The sequence below is a fragment of the Lissotriton helveticus genome, chromosome 4_1 (genome assembly GCF_964261635.1).
Source record: "Lissotriton helveticus chromosome 4_1, aLisHel1.1, whole genome shotgun sequence".
Lineage (NCBI taxonomy): Eukaryota > Metazoa > Chordata > Amphibia > Caudata > Salamandridae > Lissotriton > Lissotriton helveticus.
Genome location: NC_136063.1, coordinates 971,325,413 through 971,347,048, shown reverse-complemented (window position 1 = coordinate 971,347,048; position 21,636 = coordinate 971,325,413). Strand labels below are relative to the sequence as shown.

The 21,636-nt window shown below is 35.4% G+C and overlaps 20 non-coding genes across 20 annotated transcripts; all 20 read right to left on the bottom strand.

Moving 5' to 3' along the window:
• Window positions 1-31: 31 nt before the first annotated feature.
• On the bottom strand, window positions 32-105 carry TRNAI-AAU (transfer RNA isoleucine (anticodon AAU)). The gene has a single exon. It is a non-coding gene; the product is annotated as a tRNA-Ile (tRNA).
• Window positions 106-1,536: 1,431 nt separating this feature from the next.
• Window positions 1,537-1,610, bottom strand: TRNAI-AAU (transfer RNA isoleucine (anticodon AAU)). The gene has a single exon. It is a non-coding gene; the product is annotated as a tRNA-Ile (tRNA).
• Window positions 1,611-2,845: 1,235 nt separating this feature from the next.
• Window positions 2,846-2,919, bottom strand: TRNAI-AAU (transfer RNA isoleucine (anticodon AAU)). Its single transcript has one exon. It is a non-coding gene; the product is annotated as a tRNA-Ile (tRNA).
• Window positions 2,920-4,362: 1,443 nt separating this feature from the next.
• On the bottom strand, window positions 4,363-4,436 carry TRNAI-AAU (transfer RNA isoleucine (anticodon AAU)). The gene has a single exon. It is a non-coding gene; the product is annotated as a tRNA-Ile (tRNA).
• Window positions 4,437-5,225: 789 nt separating this feature from the next.
• On the bottom strand, window positions 5,226-5,299 carry TRNAF-AAA (transfer RNA phenylalanine (anticodon AAA)). The gene has a single exon. It is a non-coding gene; the product is annotated as a tRNA-Phe (tRNA).
• Window positions 5,300-5,879: 580 nt separating this feature from the next.
• Window positions 5,880-5,953, bottom strand: TRNAI-AAU (transfer RNA isoleucine (anticodon AAU)). The gene has a single exon. It is a non-coding gene; the product is annotated as a tRNA-Ile (tRNA).
• Window positions 5,954-6,742: 789 nt separating this feature from the next.
• On the bottom strand, window positions 6,743-6,816 carry TRNAI-AAU (transfer RNA isoleucine (anticodon AAU)). The gene has a single exon. It is a non-coding gene; the product is annotated as a tRNA-Ile (tRNA).
• A 580-nt stretch (window positions 6,817-7,396) lies between these two features.
• Window positions 7,397-7,470, bottom strand: TRNAI-AAU (transfer RNA isoleucine (anticodon AAU)). Its single transcript has one exon. It is a non-coding gene; the product is annotated as a tRNA-Ile (tRNA).
• Window positions 7,471-8,260: 790 nt separating this feature from the next.
• On the bottom strand, window positions 8,261-8,334 carry TRNAI-AAU (transfer RNA isoleucine (anticodon AAU)). The gene has a single exon. It is a non-coding gene; the product is annotated as a tRNA-Ile (tRNA).
• A 580-nt stretch (window positions 8,335-8,914) lies between these two features.
• TRNAI-AAU (transfer RNA isoleucine (anticodon AAU)) lies at window positions 8,915-8,988 on the bottom strand. The gene has a single exon. It is a non-coding gene; the product is annotated as a tRNA-Ile (tRNA).
• Window positions 8,989-9,778: 790 nt separating this feature from the next.
• On the bottom strand, window positions 9,779-9,852 carry TRNAI-AAU (transfer RNA isoleucine (anticodon AAU)). The gene has a single exon. It is a non-coding gene; the product is annotated as a tRNA-Ile (tRNA).
• Window positions 9,853-10,431: 579 nt separating this feature from the next.
• Window positions 10,432-10,505, bottom strand: TRNAI-AAU (transfer RNA isoleucine (anticodon AAU)). Its single transcript has one exon. It is a non-coding gene; the product is annotated as a tRNA-Ile (tRNA).
• A 791-nt stretch (window positions 10,506-11,296) lies between these two features.
• TRNAI-AAU (transfer RNA isoleucine (anticodon AAU)) lies at window positions 11,297-11,370 on the bottom strand. The gene has a single exon. It is a non-coding gene; the product is annotated as a tRNA-Ile (tRNA).
• A 580-nt stretch (window positions 11,371-11,950) lies between these two features.
• Window positions 11,951-12,024, bottom strand: TRNAI-AAU (transfer RNA isoleucine (anticodon AAU)). The gene has a single exon. It is a non-coding gene; the product is annotated as a tRNA-Ile (tRNA).
• A 791-nt stretch (window positions 12,025-12,815) lies between these two features.
• TRNAI-AAU (transfer RNA isoleucine (anticodon AAU)) lies at window positions 12,816-12,889 on the bottom strand. Its single transcript has one exon. It is a non-coding gene; the product is annotated as a tRNA-Ile (tRNA).
• Window positions 12,890-13,469: 580 nt separating this feature from the next.
• TRNAI-AAU (transfer RNA isoleucine (anticodon AAU)) lies at window positions 13,470-13,543 on the bottom strand. The gene has a single exon. It is a non-coding gene; the product is annotated as a tRNA-Ile (tRNA).
• A 790-nt stretch (window positions 13,544-14,333) lies between these two features.
• Window positions 14,334-14,407, bottom strand: TRNAI-AAU (transfer RNA isoleucine (anticodon AAU)). The gene has a single exon. It is a non-coding gene; the product is annotated as a tRNA-Ile (tRNA).
• A 579-nt stretch (window positions 14,408-14,986) lies between these two features.
• Window positions 14,987-15,060, bottom strand: TRNAI-AAU (transfer RNA isoleucine (anticodon AAU)). The gene has a single exon. It is a non-coding gene; the product is annotated as a tRNA-Ile (tRNA).
• A 791-nt stretch (window positions 15,061-15,851) lies between these two features.
• TRNAI-AAU (transfer RNA isoleucine (anticodon AAU)) lies at window positions 15,852-15,925 on the bottom strand. Its single transcript has one exon. It is a non-coding gene; the product is annotated as a tRNA-Ile (tRNA).
• Window positions 15,926-18,887: 2,962 nt separating this feature from the next.
• Window positions 18,888-18,961, bottom strand: TRNAI-AAU (transfer RNA isoleucine (anticodon AAU)). Its single transcript has one exon. It is a non-coding gene; the product is annotated as a tRNA-Ile (tRNA).
• Window positions 18,962-21,636: the final 2,675 nt, after the last annotated feature.

The window sequence follows — 21,636 nt, the reverse complement described above, 5'->3', positions numbered from 1 at the left end:
AAAAATTCATCTTTTTTCAAAGAATTAAACTTGGCCTGTACAGGGATCGAACCTGTGACCTTGGCGTTATTAGCACCATGCTCTAACCAACTGAGCTAACAGGCCATTTGCACATCTGCTGGAGGACCAGCACAGGAAGCAGTGCTAATGATAGTTCAACCGGGAGATTTGGAAAGCTTAATTTCAGTTGTTTAATATGAATTAACTTTCATATTATCAACATGAAGAAACTAATATGACTTCAAAAAAATTGCAATACAAAAGAGATTTCCATACTTAGTGTTAGAATTTTGAACCAGTAACGTTTTTTCCACGTGGTTTAGCAATAAATAAATATTCATCACCTATATTCAATTGATTCATCTAATCATTCTATCAGCTTCTGCGCAAAGGAAATATGGAGGTAAACATGATACAGAAGAAAATACATCTATTTTCAACATTAAAGGAGCATCCAGTATTGGCTTGGAGACTGATTGAAATTATGTCCTTTGCGTTTTTAACTTCATGCTCTAACAGACTAAACTAATAGGCTCACTAAATATATAGAATACTTTTGAAGAATTAGCAGATGATGAAATGCTACTGATTCCATCCAATCTTTCAAGCAGCGTGTGATTCAAGGAGATAAACAGTCCAAAATGAGACACAAGAAAAATTCATCTTTGTTCAAACAATTAAACTTGGCCTGTACAGGGATCGAACCTGTGACCTTGGCGTTATTAGCACCACGCTCTAACCATCTGAGCTAAAAGGCCATTTTGCACAGCAGCATATGAAGAAGGGCAAATGATAGTTAACCCAGGAGATTTGGAAAGCTTAATTTCAGCAGTTTACCATGAAGTTATTGTTATATATTATCAACATGAAGAAACTAATATGAATAAAAAAAAAATTACAATACAAAAGAGATTTACATACTTAGTGTTAGAACTTAGAACCATTAACATTTTTTCCATGTGGTTAAGCAATAAATAAATATTCATCACCTATATTGATTTGATTCATCTAATCATTTTATCAGCTTCTCCTCAAAGGAAATATAGAGATAAACATGATACAGTAGAAAATACATCTATTTTCAACATTAAAGGAGCATCAAGTATTGGCTTGGAGACTGATTGAAAGTATGTCCTTGTCGTTTTTAACTTCATGCTCTAACAGACTAAACTAATAGAGTCACTAAATATATAGCATACTATTGAAGATGAAGCAGATGATGAAGTCCTACTAATTGTTAATCCGGGATAGTTGGAAAGCTTATATTCAGCTGTTTACATTCATAGTATCTTTATATATTATCAACAAGACTAAACAAAAATGATCTCAATAAATTGCTATAAATAAGAGATTTAGTTACTTGGCGTTAGAACTTAGAACCATTAATAGATATTCCAGGCGCTTTAAGAATAGTAATTAATTCTATAATTATATCAAATGTATTCATCCAGTCCTTCAAGCAGCGTTTGATCCAAGGAGATAAACAGTCCAAAATGAGACACAAGAAAAATTTATCTTTTTTCAAAGAATTAAACTTGGCCTGTACAGGGATCGAACCTGTGACCTTGGCGTTATTAGCACCACGCTCTAACCAACTGAGCTAAAAGGCCAATTTGCACATCTTCTGGAGGACCACCACAGGAAGCAGTGCTAATGATAGTTCAACCGGGAGATTTGGAAAGCTTAATTTCAGCTGTTTAATATGAATTAAGTTTCATATTATCAACATGAAGAAACTAATATGACTTCAAAAAAATTGCAATACAAAAGAGATTTCCATACTTAGTATTAGAATTTTGAACCAGTAATGTTTTTTCACGTGGTTTAGCAATAAATAAATATTCATCACCTATATTCAATTGATTCATCTAATCATTCTATCAGCTTCTGCGCAAAGGAAATATGGAGGTAAACATGATACAGAAGAAAATACATCTATTTTCAACATTAAAGGAGCTTCAAGTATTGGCTTGGAGACTGATTGAAATTATGTCCTTTGCGTTTTTAACTTCATGCTCTAACAGACTAAACTAATAGGCTCACTAAATATATAGAATACTTTTGAAGAATTAGCAGATGATGAAATGCTACTGATTCCATCCAATCCTTCAAGCAGCGTGTGATTCAAGGAGATAAACAGTCCAAAATGAGACACAAGAAAAATTCACCTTTGTTCAAACAATTAAACTTGGCTTGTACAGGGATCTAACCTGTGACCTTGGCGTTATTAGCACCACGCTCTAACCATTTGAGCTAACAGGCCATTTTGCATAACTACCTTGAGGTCCAGCATATGAAGAAGGGCAAATGATAGTTAACCCAGGAGATTTGGAAAGCTTCATTTCAGCAGTATACCATGAAGTTATTGTTATATATTATCAACATGAAGAAACTAATATGACTTAAAAAAATTACAATACAAAAGAGATGTTCATACTTAGTGTTAGAACTTAGAACCATTAACGTTTTTTCCATGTGGTTAAGCAATAAATAAATATTCATCATCTATATTGAATTGATTCATCTAATCATTCTATCAGCTTCTCCTCAAAGGAAATATAGAGATAAACATGATACAGTAGAAAATACATCTATTTTCAACACTAAAGGAGCATCAAGTATTGGCTTGGAGACTGATTGAGAGTATGTCTTTGGCGTTTTTAACTTCATGCTCTAACAGACTAAACTAATAGGCTCACTAAATATATAGAATACTTTTGAAGAATTAGCAGATGATGAAATGCTACTGATTCCATCCAATCCTTCAAGCAGCGTGTGATTCAAGGAGATAAACAGTCCAAAATGAGACACAAGAAAAATTAATCTTTGTTCAAACAATTAAACTTGGCCTGTACAGGGATCGAACCTGTGACCTTGGCGTTATTAGCACCACGCTCTAACCATCTGAGCTAACAGGCCATTTTGCACAACTACCTGGAGGTCCAGCAAATGAAGAAGGGCAAATGATAGTTAACCCAGGAGATTTGGAAAGCTTAATTTCAGCAGTTTACCATGAAGTTATTGTTATATATTATCAACATGAAGAAACTAATATGACTTAAAAAAATTACAATACAAAAGAGATTTTCATACTTAGTGTTAGAACTTAGAACCATTAACGTTTTTTCCATGTGGTTAAGCAATACATAAATATTCATCACCTATATTGAATTGATTCATCTAATCATTTTATCAGCTTCTCCTCAAAGGAAATATAGAGATAAACATGATACAGTAGAAAATACATCTATTTTCAACATTAAAGGAGCATCAAGTATTGGCTTGGAGACTGATTGAAAGTATGTCCTTGGCGTTTTTAACTTCATGCTCTAACAGACTAAACTAATAGAGTCACTAAATATGTAGCATACTATTGAAGATGAAGCAGATGATGAAGTCCTACTGATTGTTAATCCGGGATAGTTGGAAAGCTTATATTCAGCTGTTTACATTCATAGTATCTTTATATATTATCAACAAGACTAAACAAAAAAGATCTCAATAAATTGCAATAAATAAGAGATTTAGTTACTTGGTGTTAGAACTTAGAACCATTAATAGATATTCTAGGCGCTTTAAGAATAGTAATTAATTCTATAATTATATCAAATGTATTCATCCAATCCTTCAAGCAGCGTTTGATCCAAGGAGATAAACAGTCCAAAATGAGACACAAGAAAAATTCATCTTTTTTCAAAGAATTAAACTTGGCCTGTACAGTGATCGAACCTGTGACCTTGGCGTTATTAGCACCACGCTCTAACCAACTGAGCTAACAGGCCAAATTTCACATCTTCTGGAGGACCAGCACAGGAAGCAGTGCTAATGATAGTTCAACCGGGAGATTTGGAAAGCTTAATTTCAGCTGTTTAATATGAATTAACTTTCATATTATCAACATGAAGAAACTAATATGACTTCAAAAAAAATTGCAATACAAAAGAGATTCCATACTTAGTGTTAGAATTTTGAACCAGTAAAGTTTTTTCCACGTGGTTTAGCAATAAATAAATATTCATCACCTATATTCAATTGATTCATCTAATCATTCTATCAGCTTCTGCGCAAAGGAAATATAGAGGTAAACAGGATACAGAAGAAAATACATCTATTTTCAACATTAAAGGAGCATCAAGTATTGGCTTGGCGACTGATTGAAATTATGTCCTTTGCGTTTTTAACTTCATGCTCTAACAGACTAAACTAATAGGCTCACTAAATATATAGAATACTTTTGAAGAATTAGCAGATGATGAAATGCTACTGATTCCATCCAATCCTTCAAGCAGCGTGTGATTCAAGGAGATAAACAGTCCAAAATGAGACACAAGAAAAATTCATCTTTGTTCAAACAATTAAACTTGGCCTGTACAGGGATCGAACCTGTGACCTTGGCGTTATTAGCACCACGCTCTAACCATCTGAGCTAACAGGCCATTTTGCACAACTACCTGGAGGTCCAGCAAATGAAGAAGGGCAAATGATAGTTAACCCAGGAAATTTGGAAAGCTTAATTTCAGCAGTTTACCATGAAGTTATTGTTATATATTATCAACATGAAGAAACTAATATGTCTTAAAAAAATTACAATACAAAAGAGATTTTCATACTTAGTGTTAGAACTTAGAACCATTAACGTTTTTTCCATGTGGTTAAGCAATACATAAATATTCATCACCTATATTGAATTGATACATCTAATCATTTTATCAGCTTCTCCTCAAAGGAAATATAGAGATAAACATGATACAGTAGAAAATACATCTATTTTCAACATTAAAGGAGCATCAAGTATTGGCTTGGAGACTGAGTGAAAGTATGTCCTTGGCGTTTTTAACTTCATGCTCTAACAGACTAAACTAATAGAGTCACTAAATATATAGCATACTATTGAAGATGAAGCAGATGATGAAGTCCTACTGATTGTTAATCCGGGATAGTTGGAAAGCTTATATTCAGCTTTTTACATTCATAGTATCTTTATATATTATCAACAAGACTAAACAAAAGAGATCTCAATAAATTGCAATAAATAAGAGATTTAGTTACTTGGCGTTAGAACTTAGAACCATTAATAGATATTCCAGGCGCTTTAAGAATAGTAATTAATTCTATAATTATATCAAATGTATTCATCCAATCCTTCAAGCAGCGTTTGATCCGGGGAGATAAACAGTCCAAAATGAGACACAAGAAAAATTCTTCTTTTTTCAAAGAATTAAACTTGGCCTGTACAGGGATCGAACCTGTGACCTTGGCGTTTTTAGCACCACGCTCTAACTAACGGAGCTAACAGGCCAATTTCCACATCTTCTGGAGGACCAGCACAGGAAGCAGTGCTAATGATAGTTCAACCGGGAGATTTGGAAAGCTTAATTTCAGCTGTTTAATATGAATTAACTTTCATATTATCAACATGAAGAAACTAATATGACTTCAAAAAAATTGAAATACAAAAGAGATTTCCATACTTAGTGTTAGAATTTTGAACCAGTAACGTTTTTTCCACGTGGTTTAGCAATAAATAAATATTCATCACCTATATTCAATTGATTCATCTAATCATTCTATCAGCTTCTGCGCAAAGGAAATATGGAGGTAAACATGATACAGAAGAAAATACATCTATTTTCAACATTAAAGGAGCATCAAGTATTGGCTTGGAGACTGATTGAAATTATGTCCTTTGCGTTTTTAACTTCATGCTCTAACAGACTAAACTAATAGGCTCACTAAATATATAGAATACTTTTGAAGAATTAGCAGATGATGAAATGCTACTGATTCCATCCAATCCTTCAAGCAGCGTGTGATTCAAGGAGATAAACAGTCCAAAATGAGACACAAGAAAAATTCACCTTTGTTCAAACAATTAAACTTGGCCTGTACAGGGATCGAACCTGTGACCTTGGCGTTATTAGCACCACGCTCTAACCATTTGAGCTAACAGGCCATTTTGCATAACTACCTTGAGGTCCAGCATATGAAGAAGGGCAAATGATAGTTAACCCAGGAGATTTGGATAGCTTCATTTCAGCAGTATACCATGAAGTTATTGTTATATATTATCAACATGAAGAAACTAATATGACTTAAAAAAATTACAATACAAAAGAGATGTTCATACTTAGTGTTAGAACTTAGAACCATTAACGCTTTTTCCATGTGGTTAAGCAATAAATAAATAGTCATCACCTATATTGAATTGATTCATCTAATCATTTTATCAGCTTCTCCTCAAAGGAAATATAGAGATAAACATGATACAGTAGAAAATACATCTATTTTCAACATTAAAGGTGCATCAAGTATTGGCTTGGAGACTGATTGAAAGTATGTCCTTGGGGTTTTTAACTTCATGCTCTAACAGACTAAACTAATAGAGTCACTAAATATATACCATACTATTGAAGATGAAGCAGATGATGAAGTCCTACTGATTGTTAATCCGGGATAGTTGGAAAGCTTATATTCAGCTGTTGACATTCATAGTATCTTTATATATTATCAACAAGACGAAACAAAAATGATCTCAATAAATTGCAATAAATAAAAGATTTAGTTACTTGGCATTAGAACTTAGAACCATTAATAGATATTCCAGGCGCTTTAAGAATAGTAATTAATTCTATAAATATATCAAATGTATTCATCCAATCCTTCAAGCAGCGTTTGATCCAAGGAGATAAACAGTCCAAAATGAGACACAAGAAATATTCATCTTTTTTCAAAGAATTAAACTTGGCCTGTACAGGGATCGAACCTGTGACCTTGGCGTTATTAGCACCACGCTCTAACCAACTGAGCTAAAAGGCCAATTTGCACATCTTCTGGAGGACCACCACAGGAAGCAGTGCTAATGATAGTTCAACCGGGAGATTTGGAAAGCTTAATTTCAGCTGTTTAATATGAATTAACTTTCATATTATCAACATGAAGAAACTAATATGACTTCAAAAAAATTGCAATACAAAAGAGATTTCCATTCTTAGTGTTAGAATTTTGAACCACTAACGTTTTTTCCACGTGGTTTAGCAATAAATAAATATTCATCACCTATATTCAATTGATTCATCTAATCATTCTATCAGCTTCTGCGCAAAGGAAATATAGAGGTAAACATGATACAAAAGAAAATACATTTATTTTCAACATTAAAGGAGAATCAAGTATTGGCTTGGAGACTGATTGAAATTATGTCCTTTGCGTTTTTAACTTCATGCTCTAACAGACTAAACTAATAGGCTCACTAAATATATAGAATACTTTTGAAGAATTAGCAGATGATGAAATGCTACTGATTCCATCCAATCCTTCAAGCAGCGTGTGATTCAAGGAGATAAACAGTCCAAAATGAGACACTAGAAAAATTTATCTTTTTTCAAACAATTGAACTTGGCCTGTACAGGGATCGAACCTGTGACCTTGGCGTTATTAGCACCACGCTCTAACCATCTGAGCTAACAGGCCATTTTGCACAACTACCTGGAGGTCCAGCAAATGAAGAAGGGCAAATGATAGTTAACCCAGGAGATTTGGAAAGCTTAATTTCAGCAGTTTACCATGAAGTTATTGTTATATATTATCAACATGAAGAAACTAATATGACTTAAAAAAAATTACAATACATTAGAGATTTTCATACTTAGTGTTAGAACTTAGAACCATTAACGTTTTTTCCATGTGGTTAAGCAATAAATAAATATTCATCACCTATATTGAATTGATTCATCTAATCATTTTATCAGCTTCTCCTCAAAGGAAATATAGAGATACACATGATACAGTAGAAAATACATCTATTTTCAACATTAAAGGAGCATCAAGTATTGGCTTGGAGACTGATTGAAAGTATGTCCTTGGCATTTTTAACTTCATGCTCTAACAGACTAAACTAATAGAGTCACTAAATATATAGCATACTACTGAAGATGAAGCAGATGATGAAGTCCTACTGATTGTTAATCCGGGATAGTTGGAAAGCTTATATTCAGCTGTTTACATTCATAGTATCTTTATATATTATCAACAAGACTAAACAAAAATGATCTCAATAAATTGCTATAAATAAGAGATTTAGTTACTTGGCGTTAGAACTTAGAACCATTAATAGATATTCCAGGCACTTTAAGAATAGTAATTAATTCTATAATTATATCAAATGTATTCATCAAATCCTTCAAGCAGCGTTTGATCCAAGGAGATAAACAGTCCAAAATGAGACACTAGACAAATTCATCTTTTTTCAAAGAATTAAACTTGGCCTGTACAGGGATCGAACCTGTGACCTTGGCGTTATTAGCACCACGCTCTAACCAACTGAGCTAAAAGGCCAATTTGCACATCTTCTGGAGGACCACCACAGGAAGCAGTGCTAATGATAGTTCAACCGGGAGATTTGGAAAGCTTAATTTCAGCTGTTTAATATGAATTAACTTTCATATTATCAACATGAAGAAACTAATATGACTTCAAAAAAATTGCAATACAAAAGAGATTTCCATTCTTAGTGTTAGAATTTTGAACCACTAACGTTTTTTCCACGTGGTTTAGCAATAAATAAATATTCATCACCTATATTCAATTGATTCATCTAATCATTCTATCAGCTTCTGCGCAAAGGAAATATAGAGGTAAACATGATACAAAAGAAAATACATTTATTTTCAACATTAAAGGAGAATCAAGTATTGGCTTGGAGACTGATTGAAATTATGTCCTTTGCGTTTTTAACTTCATGCTCTAACAGACTAAACTAATAGGCTCACTAAATATATAGAATACTTTTGAAGAATTAGCAGATGATGAAATGCTACTGATTCCATCCAATCCTTCAAGCAGCGTGTGATTCAAGGAGATAAACAGTCCAAAATGAGACACTAGAAAAATTTATCTTTTTTCAAACAATTGAACTTGGCCTGTACAGGGATCGAACCTGTGACCTTGGCGTTATTAGCACCACGCTCTAACCATCTGAGCTAACAGGCCATTTTGCACAACTACCTGGAGGTCCAGCAAATGAAGAAGGGCAAATGATAGTTAACCCAGGAGATTTGGAAAGCTTAATTTCAGCAGTTTACCATGAAGTTATTGTTATATATTATCAACATGAAGAAACTAATATGACTTAAAAAAAATTACAATACATTAGAGATTTTCATACTTAGTGTTAGAACTTAGAACCATTAACGTTTTTTCCATGTGGTTAAGCAATAAATAAATATTCATCACCTATATTGAATTGATTCATCTAATCATTTTATCAGCTTCTCCTCAAAGGAAATATAGAGATACACATGATACAGTAGAAAATACATCTATTTTCAACATTAAAGGAGCATCAAGTATTGGCTTGGAGACTGATTGAAAGTATGTCCTTGGCATTTTTAACTTCATGCTCTAACAGACTAAACTAATAGAGTCACTAAATATATAGCATACTACTGAAGATGAAGCAGATGATGAAGTCCTACTGATTGTTAATCCGGGATAGTTGGAAAGCTTATATTCAGCTGTTTACATTCATAGTATCTTTATATATTATCAACAAGACTAAACAAAAATGATCTCAATAAATTGCTATAAATAAGAGATTTAGTTACTTGGCGTTAGAACTTAGAACCATTAATAGATATTCCAGGCACTTTAAGAATAGTAATTAATTCTATAATTATATCAAATGTATTCATCAAATCCTTCAAGCAGCGTTTGATCCAAGGAGATAAACAGTCCAAAATGAGACACTAGACAAATTCATCTTTTTTCAAAGAATTAAACTTGGCCTGTACAGGGATCGAACCTGTGACCTTGGCGTTATTAGCACCATGCTCTAACCAACTGAGCTAACAGGCCATTTGCACATCTGCTGGAGGACCAGCACAGGAAGCAGTGCTAATGATAGTTCAACCGGGAGATTTGGAAAGCTTAATTTCAGTTGTTTAATATGAATTAACTTTCATATTATCAACATGAAGAAACTAATATGACTTCAAAAAAATTGCAATACAAAAGAGATTTCCATACTTAGTGTTAGAATTTTGAACCAGTAACGTTTTTTCCACGTGGTTTAGCAATAAATAAATATTCATCACCTATATTCAATTGATTCATCTAATCATTCTATCAGCTTCTGCGCAAAGGAAATATGGAGGTAAACATGATACAGAAGAAAATACATCTATTTTCAACATTAAAGGAGCATCCAGTATTGGCTTGGAGACTGATTGAAATTATGTCCTTTGCGTTTTTAACTTCATGCTCTAACAGACTAAACTAATAGGCTCACTAAATATATAGAATACTTTTGAAGAATTAGCAGATGATGAAATGCTACTGATTCCATCCAATCTTTCAAGCAGCGTGTGATTCAAGGAGATAAACAGTCCAAAATGAGACACAAGAAAAATTCATCTTTGTTCAAACAATTAAACTTGGCCTGTACAGGGATCGAACCTGTGACCTTGGCGTTATTAGCACCACGCTCTAACCATCTGAGCTAACAGGCCATTTTGCACAGCTAGCTGGAGGTTCAGCATATGAAGAAGGGCAAATGATAGTTAACCCAGGAGATTTGGAAAGCTTAATTTCAGCAGTTTACCATGAAGTTATTGTTATATATTATCAACATGAAGAAACTAATATGAATTAAAAAAAAATTACAATACAAAAGAGATTTACATACTTAGTGTTAGAACTTAGAACCATTAACATTTTTTCCATGTGGTTAAGCAATAAATAAATATTCATCACCTATATTGATTTGATTCATCTAATCATTTTATCAGCTTCTCCTCAAAGGAAATATAGAGATAAACATGATACAGTAGAAAATACATCTATTTTCAACATTAAAGGAGCATCAAGTATTGGCTTGGAGACTGATTGAAAGTATGTCCTTGTCGTTTTTAACTTCATGCTCTAACAGACTAAACTAATAGAGTCACTAAATATATAGCATACTATTGAAGATGAAGCAGATGATGAAGTCCTACTAATTGTTAATCCGGGATAGTTGGAAAGCTTATATTCAGCTGTTTACATTCATAGTATCTTTATATATTATCAACAAGACTAAACAAAAATGATCTCAATAAATTGCTATAAATAAGAGATTTAGTTACTTGGCGTTAGAACTTAGAACCATTAATAGATATTCCAGGCGCTTTAAGAATAGTAATTAATTCTATAATTATATCAAATGTATTCATCCAGTCCTTCAAGCAGCGTTTGATCCAAGGAGATAAACAGTCCAAAATGAGACACAAGAAAAATTAATCTTTTTTCAAAGAATTAAACTTGGCCTGTACAGGGATCGAACCTGTGACCTTGGCGTTATTAGCACCACGCTCTAACCAACTGAGCTAAAAGGCCAATTTGCACATCTTCTGGAGGACCACCACAGGAAGCAGTGCTAATGATAGTTCAACCGGGAGATTTGGAAAGCTTAATTTCAGCTGTTTAATATGAATTAACTTTCATATTATCAACATGAAGAAACTAATATGACTTCAAAAAAATTGCAATACAAAAGAGATTTCCATTCTTAGTGTTAGAATTTTGAACCACTAACGTTTTTTCCACGTGGTTTAGCAATAAATAAATATTCATCACCTATATTCAATTGATTCATCTAATCATTCTATCAGCTTCTGCGCAAAGGAAATATGGAGGTAAACATGATACAGAAGAAAATACATCTATTTTCAACATTAAAGGAGCATCCAGTATTGGCTTGGAGACTGATTGAAATTATGTCCTTTGCGTTTTTAACTTCATGCTCTAACAGACTAAACTAATAGGCTCACTAAATATATAGAATACTTTTGAAGAATTAGCAGATGATGAAATGCTACTGATTCCATCCAATCTTTCAAGCAGCGTGTGATTCAAGGAGATAAACAGTCCAAAATGAGACACAAGAAAAATTCATCTTTGTTCAAACAATTAAACTTGGCCTGTACAGGGATCGAACCTGTGACCTTGGCGTTATTAGCACCACGCTCTAACCATCTGAGCTAACAGGCCATTTTGCACAGCTAGCTGGAGGTTCAGCATTTGAAGAAGGGCAAATTATAGTTAACCCAGGAGATTTGGAAAGCTTAATTTCAGCAGTTTACCATGAAGTTATTGTTATATATTATCAACATGAAGAAACTAATATGAATTAAAAAAAAATTACAATACAAAAGAGATTTACATACTTAGTGTTAGAACTTAGAACCATTAACATTTTTTCCATGTGGTTAAGCAATAAATAAATATTCATCACCTATATTGATTTGATTCATCTAATCATTTTATCAGCTTCTCCTCAAAGGAAATATAGAGATAAACATGATACAGTAGAAAATACATCTATTTTCAACATTAAAGGAGCATCAAGTATCGGCTTGGAGACTGATTGAAAGTATGTCCTTGTCGTTTTTAACTTCATGCTCTAACAGACTAAACTAATAGAGTCACTAAATATATAGCATACTATTGAAGATGAAGCAGATGATGAAGTCCTACTAATTGTTAATCCGGGATAGTTGGAAAGCTTATATTCAGCTGTTTACATTCATAGTATCTTTATATATTATCAACAAGACTAAACAAAAATGATCTCAATAAATTGCTATAAATAAGAGATTTAGTTACTTGGCGTTAGAACTTAGAACCATTAATAGATATTCCAGGCGCTTTAAGAATAGTAATTAATTCTATAATTATATCAAATGTATTCATCCAGTCCTTCAAGCAGCGTTTGATCCAAGGAGATAAACAGTCCAAAATGAGACACAAGAAAAATTAATCTTTTTTCAAAGAATTAAACTTGGCCTGTACAGGGATCGAACCTGTGACCTTGGCGTTATTAGCACCACGCTCTAACCAACTGAGCTAAAAGGCCAATTTGCACATCTTCTGGAGGACCACCACAGGAAGCAGTGCTAATGATAGTTCAACCGGGAGATTTGGAAAGCTTAATTTCAGCTGTTTAATATGAATTAACTTTCATATTATCAACATGAAGAAACTAATATGACTTCAAAAAAATTGCAATACAAAAGAGATTTCCATTCTTAGTGTTAGAATTTTGAACCACTAACGTTTTTTCCACGTGGTTTAGCAATAAATAAATATTCATCACCTATATTCAATTGATTCATCTAATCATTCTATCAGCTTCTGCGCAAAGGAAATATAGAGGTAAACATGATACAAAAGAAAATACATTTATTTTCAACATTAAAGGAGAATCAAGTATTGGCTTGGAGACTGATTGAAATTATGTCCTTTGCGTTTTTAACTTCATGCTCTAACAGACTAAACTAATAGGCTCACTAAATATATAGAATACTTTTGAAGAATTAGCAGATGATGAAATGCTACTGATTCCATCCAATCCTTCAAGCAGCGTGTGATTCAAGGAGATAAACAGTCCAAAATGAGACACTAGAAAAATTTATCTTTTTTCAAACAATTGAACTTGGCCTGTACAGGGATCGAACCTGTGACCTTGGCGTTATTAGCACCACGCTCTAACCATCTGAGCTAACAGGCCATTTTGCACAACTACCTGGAGGTCCAGCAAATGAAGAAGGGCAAATGATAGTTAACCCAGGAGATTTGGAAAGCTTAATTTCAGCAGTTTACCATGAAGTTATTGTTATATATTATCAACATGAAGAAACTAATATGACTTAAAAAAAATTACAATACAAAAGAGATTTTCATACTTAGTGTTAGAACTTAGAACCATTAACGTTTTTTCCATGTGGTTAAGCAATAAATAAATATTCATCACCTATATTGAATTGATTCATCTAATCATTTTATCAGCTTCTCCTCAAAGGAAATATAGAGATACACATGATACAGTAGAAAATACATCTATTTTCAACATTAAAGGAGCATCAAGTATTGGCTTGGAGACTGATTGAAAGTATGTCCTTGGCATTTTTAACTTCATGCTCTAACAGACTAAACTAATAGAGTCACTAAATATATAGCATACTACTGAAGATGAAGCAGATGATGAAGTCCTACTGATTGTTAATCTGGGATAGTTGGAAAGCTTATATTCAGCTGTTTACATTCATAGTATCTTTATATATTATCAACAAGACTAAACAAAAATGATCTCAATAAATTGCTATAAATAAGAGATTTAGTTACTTGGCGTTAGAACTTAGAACCATTAATAGATATTCCAGGCGCTTTAAGAATAGTAATTAATTCTATAATTATATCAAATGTATTCATCAAATCCTTCAAGCAGCGTTTGATCCAAGGAGATAAACAGTCCAAAATGAGACACTAGACAAATTCATCTTTTTTCAAAGAATTAAACTTGGCCTGTACAGGGATCGAACCTGTGACCTTGGCGTTATTAGCACCATGCTCTAACCAACTGAGCTAACAGGCCATTTGCACATCTGCTGGAGGACCAGCACAGGAAGCAGTGCTAATGATAGTTCAACCGGGAGATTTGGAAAGCTTAATTTCAGTTGTTTAATATGAATTAACTTTCATATTATCAACATGAAGAAACTAATATGACTTCAAAAAAATTGCAATACAAAAGAGATTTCCATACTTAGTGTTAGAATTTTGAACCAGTAACGTTTTTTCCACGTGGTTTAGCAATAAATAAATATTCATCACCTATATTCAATTGATTCATCTAATCATTCTATCAGCTTCTGCGCAAAGGAAATATGGAGGTAAACATGATACAGAAGAAAATACATCTATTTTCAACATTAAAGGAGCATCCAGTATTGGCTTGGAGACTGATTGAAATTATGTCCTTTGCGTTTTTAACTTCATGCTCTAACAGACTAAACTAATAGGCTCACTAAATATATAGAATACTTTTGAAGAATTAGCAGATGATGAAATGCTACTGATTCCATCCAATCTTTCAAGCAGCGTGTGATTCAAGGAGATAAACAGTCCAAAATGAGACACAAGAAAAATTCATCTTTGTTCAAACAATTAAACTTGGCCTGTACAGGGATCGAACCTGTGACCTTGGCGTTATTAGCACCACGCTCTAACCATCTGAGCTAACAGGCCATTTTGCACAGCTAGCTGGAGGTCCAGCATATGAAGAAGGGCAAATGATAGTTAACCCAGGAGATTTGGAAAGCTTAATTTCAGCAGTTTACCATGAAGTTATTGTTATATATTATCAACATGAAGAAACTAATATGAATTAAAAAAAAATTACAATACAAAAGAGATTTACATACTTAGTGTTAGAACTTAGAACCATTAACATTTTTTCCATGTGGTTAAGCAATAAATAAATATTCATCACCTATATTGATTTGATTCATCTAATCATTTTATCAGCTTCTCCTCAAAGGAAATATAGAGATAAACATGATACAGTAGAAAATACATCTATTTTCAACATTAAAGGAGCATCAAGTATTGGCTTGGAGACTGATTGAAAGTATGTCCTTGTCGTTTTTAACTTCATGCTCTAACAGACTAAACTAATAGAGTCACTAAATATATAGCATACTATTGAAGATGAAGCAGATGATGAAGTCCTACTAATTGTTAATCCGGGATAGTTGGAAAGCTTATATTCAGCTGTTTACATTCATAGTATCTTTATATATTATCAACAAGACTAAACAAAAATGATCTCAATAAATTGCTATAAATAAGAGATTTAGTTACTTGGCGTTAGAACTTAGAACCATTAATAGATATTCCAGGCGCTTTAAGAATAGTAATTAATTCTATAATTATATCAAATGTATTCATCCAGTCCTTCAAGCAGCGTTTGATCCAAGGAGATAAACAGTCCAAAATGAGACACAAGAAAAATTAATCTTTTTTCAAAGAATTAAACTTGGCCTGTACAGGGATCGAACCTGTGACCTTGGCGTTATTAGCACCACGCTCTAACCAACTGAGCTAAAAGGCCAATTTGCACATCTTCTGGAGGACCACCACAGGAAGCAGTGCTAATGATAGTTCAACCGGGAGATTTGGAAAGCTTAATTTCAGCTGTTTAATATGAATTAACTTTCATATTATCAACATGAAGAAACTAATATGACTTCAAAAAAATTGCAATACAAAAGAGATTTCCATTCTTAGTGTTAGAATTTTGAACCACTAACGTTTTTTCCACGTGGTTTAGCAATAAATAAATATTCATCACCTATATTCAATTGATTCATCTAATCATTCTATCAGCTTCTGCGCAAAGGAAATATAGAGGTAAACATGATACAAAAGAAAATACATTTATTTTCAACATTAAAGGAGAATCAAGTATTGGCTTGGAGACTGATTGAAATTATGTCCTTTGCGTTTTTAACTTCATGCTCTAACAGACTAAACTAATAGGCTCACTAAATATATAGAATACTTTTGAAGAATTAGCAGATGATGAAATGCTACTGATTCCATCCAATCCTTCAAGCAGCGTGTGATTCAAGGAGATAAACAGTCCAAAATGAGACACTAGAAAAATTTATCTTTTTTCAAACAATTGAACTTGGCCTGTACTGGGATCGAACCTGTGACCTTGGCGTTATTAGCACCACGCTCTAACCATCTGAGCTAACAGGCCATTTTGCACAACTACCTGGAGGTCCAGCAAATGAAGAAGGGCAAATGATAGTTAACCCAGGAGATTTGGAAAGCTTAATTTCAGCAGTTTACCATGAAGTTATTGTTATATATTATCAACATGAAGAAACTAATATGACTTAAAAAAAATTACAATACAAAAGAGATTTTCATACTTAGTGTTAGAACTTAGAACCATTAACGTTTTTTCCATGTGGTTAAGCAATAAATAAATATTCATCATCTATATTGAATTGATTCATCTAATCATTTTATCAGCTTCTCCTCAAAGGAAATATAGAGATACACATGATACAGTAGAAAATACATCTATTTTCAACATTAAAGGAGCATCAAGTATTGGCTTGGAGACTGATTGAAAGTATGTCCTTGGCATTTTTAACTTCATGCTCTAACAGACTAAACTAATAGAGTCACTAAATATATAGCATACTACTGAAGATGAAGCAGATGATGAAGTCCTACTGATTGTTAATCCGGGATAGTTGGAAAGCTTATATTCAGCTGTTTACATTCATAGTATCTTTATATATTATCAACAAGACTAAACAAAAATGATCTCAATAAATTGCAATAAATAAGAGATTTAGTTACTTGGCGTTAGAACTTAGAACCATTAATAGATATTCCAGGCGCTTTAAGAATAGTAATTAATTCTATAATTATATCAAATGTATTCATCAAATCCTTCAAGCAGCGTTTTATCCAAGGAGATAAACAGTCCAAAATGAGACACTAGAAAAATTCATCTTTTTTCAAAGAATTAAACTTGGCCTGTACAGGGATCGAACCTGTGACCTTGGCGTTATTAGCACCACACTCTAACCAACTGAGCTAAAAGGCCAATTTGCACATCTTCTGGAGGACCAGCACAGGAAGCAGTGCTAATGATAGTTCAACCGGGAGATTTGGAAAGCTTAATTTCAGTTGTTTAATATGAATTAACTTTCATATTATCAACATGAAGAAACTAATATGACTTCAAAAAAATTGCAATACAAAAGAGATTTCCATACTTAGTGTTAGAATTTTGAACCAGTAACGTTTTTTCCACGTGGTTTAGCAATAAATAAATATTCATCACCTATATTCAATTGATTCATCTAATCATTCTATCAGCTTCTGCGCAAAGGAAATATGGAGGTAAACATGATACAGAAGAAAATACATCTATTTTCAACATTAAAGGAGCATCCAGTATTGGCTTGGAGACTGATTGAAATTATGTCCTTTGCGTTTTTAACTTCATGCTCTAACAGACTAAACTAATAGGCTCACTAAATATATAGAATACTTTTGAAGAATTAGCAGATGATGAAATGCTACTGATTCCATCCAATCCTTCAAGCAGCGTGTGATTCAAGGAGATAAATAGTCCAAAATGACACACAAGAAAAATTCATCTTTGTTCAAACAATTAAACTTGGCCTGTACAGGGATCGAACCTGTGACCTTGGCATTATTAGCACCACGCTCTAACCATCTGAGCTAACAGGCCATTTTGCACAGCTAGCTGGAGGTCCAGCATATGAAGAAGGGCAAATGATAGTTAACCCAGGAGATTTGGAAAGCTTAATTTCAGCAGTTTACCATGAAGTTATTGTTATATATTATCAACATGAAGAAACTAATATGACTTAAAAAAAATTACAATACAAAAGAGATTTTCATACTTAGTGTTAGAACTTAGAACCATTAACGTTTTTTCCATGTGGTTAAGCAATAAATAAATATTCATCACCTATATTGAATTGATTCATCTAATCATTTTATCAGCTTCTCCTCAAAGGAAATATAGAGATACACATGATACAGTAGAAAATACATCTATTTTCAACATTAAAGGAGCATCAAGTATTGGCTTGGAGACTGATTGAAAGTATGTCCTTGGCGTTTTTAACTTCATGCTCTAACAGACTAAACTAATAGAGTCACTAAATATATAGCATACTACTGAAGATGAAGCAGATGATGAAGTCCTACTGATTGTTAATCCGGGATAGTTGGAAAGCTTATATTCAGCTGTTTACATTCATAGTATCTTTATATATTATCAACAAGACTAAACAAAAATGATCTCAATAAATTGCAATAAATAAGAGATTTAGTTACTTGGCGTTAGAACTTAGAACCATTAATAGATATTCCAGGCGCTTTAAGAATAGTAATTAATTCTATAATTATATCAAATGTATTCATCAAATCCTTCAAGCAGCGTTTGATCCAAGGATATAAACAGTCCAAAATGAGACACTAGAAAAATTCATCTTTTTTCAAAGAATTAAACTTGGCCTGTACAGGGATCGAACCTGTGACCTTGGCGTTATTAGCACCACGCTCTAACCAACTGAGCTAAAAGGCCAATTTGCACATCTTCTGGAGGACCAGCACAGGAAGCAGTGCTAATGATAGTTCAACCGGGAGATTTGGAAAGCTTAATTTCAGTTGTTTAATATGAATTAACTTTCATATTATCAACATGAAGAAACTAATATGACTTAAAAAAAATTACAATACAAAAGAGATTTACATACATTGGGGTCGATCAGGATGGCGGACGGAAGAGCCACCGCGGCCCTGGAGTAGGCGGAAAAAGCCTTTTCCGTGTCCGCCTGCCGCGGATACTCCGTCCGCCATATCAGGATAGGAAAACGTGTCAAATTTCCGTCCGCGACGGAAAAACACGCTCCGCCGGCCAACTACACACGACCACGCGGCGGACGGAACACATCCAAACGCTCCGCCGTACGCACTGACGTCGAAGACCGTCCCCCAAATCAAGATGGCGGAAAACACACATAAAACCGCTGCGGAAAAACAACCTGTCTTAACACGGCGGAATCCCCACAGCGAACATAGGTGACACAGCCGAGATACCCACCGCAAGCTGACCACCACCATGGACCCGGCGCTACACGCTTTCCCGATGCTCTTCGCGATCCACCACGTCCTAGTCATGGCCTACTATGGACGACGACGCAGGTAAGGTACAAACCATTGGCTGTCTGGAGGGGAATACCAGCAAGGGACGTGACGTAGGGAGGGGGAGTGTCATGTTACCGAAACCACTGATGAGAAGCATATACGAATACACATTAGCAGGACGCAAGCAGGAATGACAACGACAGACCACGAGACTTGATAGACTACCTTTATTGTCAAATAATAGGGGTCAAATCACAGTGTATGCGTGAACATGGGCAAAGTGGGCACCAGAGCAGGTACAACATAGCAGGTAACGAGAGGGCAGCATGCAGTATCAGAGCATCAACAGGGCATTGTAGAGTACAGAGCAGGTACATCATAGGCAGGTAACGAGAGGGCAGTATGCAGTATCAGAGCATCAACAGGGCAATGCGCAGTACAGAGCAGGTACATCATAGGCAGGTAACGAGAGGGCAGAATGCAGTATCAGAGCATCAACAGGGCATTGTAGAGTACAGAGCAGGTACATCAGAGGCAGCACGTGAGAGGGGCTAAGTGCATCAACAGTCCATTGCACAGAACAGCTCCATCAGAGGCAGCACGTGAGAGGGGCCAAGTGCATCAACAGTCCATTGCACAGAACAGCTCCATCAGAGGCAGCACGTGAGAGGGGCCAAGTGCATCAACAGTCCATTGCACAGAACAGCTCCATCAGAGGCAGCACGTGAGAGGGGCCAAGTGCATCAACAGTCCATTGCACAGAACAGCTCCATCAGAGGCAGCACGTGAGAGGGGCCAAGTGCATCAACAGTCCATTGCACAGAACAGTCACATCACTGGCAGCACGTGAGAGGGGCCAAGTGCATCAACAGTCCATTGCACAGAACAGCTCCATCAGAGGCAGCACGTGAGAGGGGCAGAATGCAGTATCAGAGCATCAACAGGGCATTGTGCATTACAGAGCAGGTACATCAGAGGCAGGTAACGAGAGGGCAGAATGCAGTATCAGAGCATCAACAGGGCATTGTAGAGTACAGAGCAGGTACATCAGAGGCAGCACGTGAGAGGGGCTAAGTGCATCAACAGTCCATTGCACAGAACAGCTCCATCAGAGGCAGCACGTGAGAGGGGCCAAGTGCATCAACAGTCCATTGCACAGAACAGCTCCATCAGAGGCAGCACGTGAGAGGGGCCAAGTGCATCAACAGTCCATTGCACAGAACAGCTCCATCAGAGGCAGCACGTGAGAGGGGCCAAGTGCATCAACAGTCCATTGCACAGAACAGCTCCATCAGAGGCAGCACGTGAGAGGGGCCAAGTGCATCAACAGTCCATTGCACAGAACAGTCACATCACTGGCAGCACGTGAGAGGGGCCAAGTGCATCAACAGTCCATTGCACAGAACAGCTCCATCAGAGGCAGCACGTGAGAGGGGCAGAATGCAGTATCAGAGCATCAACAGGGCATTGTGCATTACAGAGCAGGTACATCAGAGGCAGGTAACGAGAGGGCAGAATGCAGTATCAGAGCACCAACAGGGCATTGTGCATTACAGAGCAGGTACATCAGAGGCAGGTAACGAGAGGGCAGAATGCAGTATCAGAGCACCAACAGGGCATTGTGCATTACAGAGCAGGTACATCAGAGGCAGGTAACGAGAGGCCAGTATGCAGTATCAGAGCATCAACAGGGCATTGTGCATTACAGAGCAGGTACATCAGAGGCAGGTAACGAGAGGCCAGTATCAGAGCATCAACAGGGCATTGTGCATTACAGAGCAGGTACATCAGAGGCAGGTAACGAGAGGGCAGCCTGCAGTATCAGAGCATCAACAGGGCATTGTAGAGTACAGAGCAGGTACATCAGAGGCAGCACAACTACGTGTCCCTACCAACCCGTCACAGGGACCACAAGAGTGCCACGCAGTTCTCAATGGACACACCATGTGAATTAACATTTGAGTGAAGTGTACAGCACGTCACATCACAGAATCAGGGGGGACTGCGTGAACTACCTGCCTCGGACACACTGGCAGCACCAGCAACAGGAGTGTGAGACACAGCCACAGCCCGAGTGACACACACATGGGCCACGGACCCAGACACACTGGC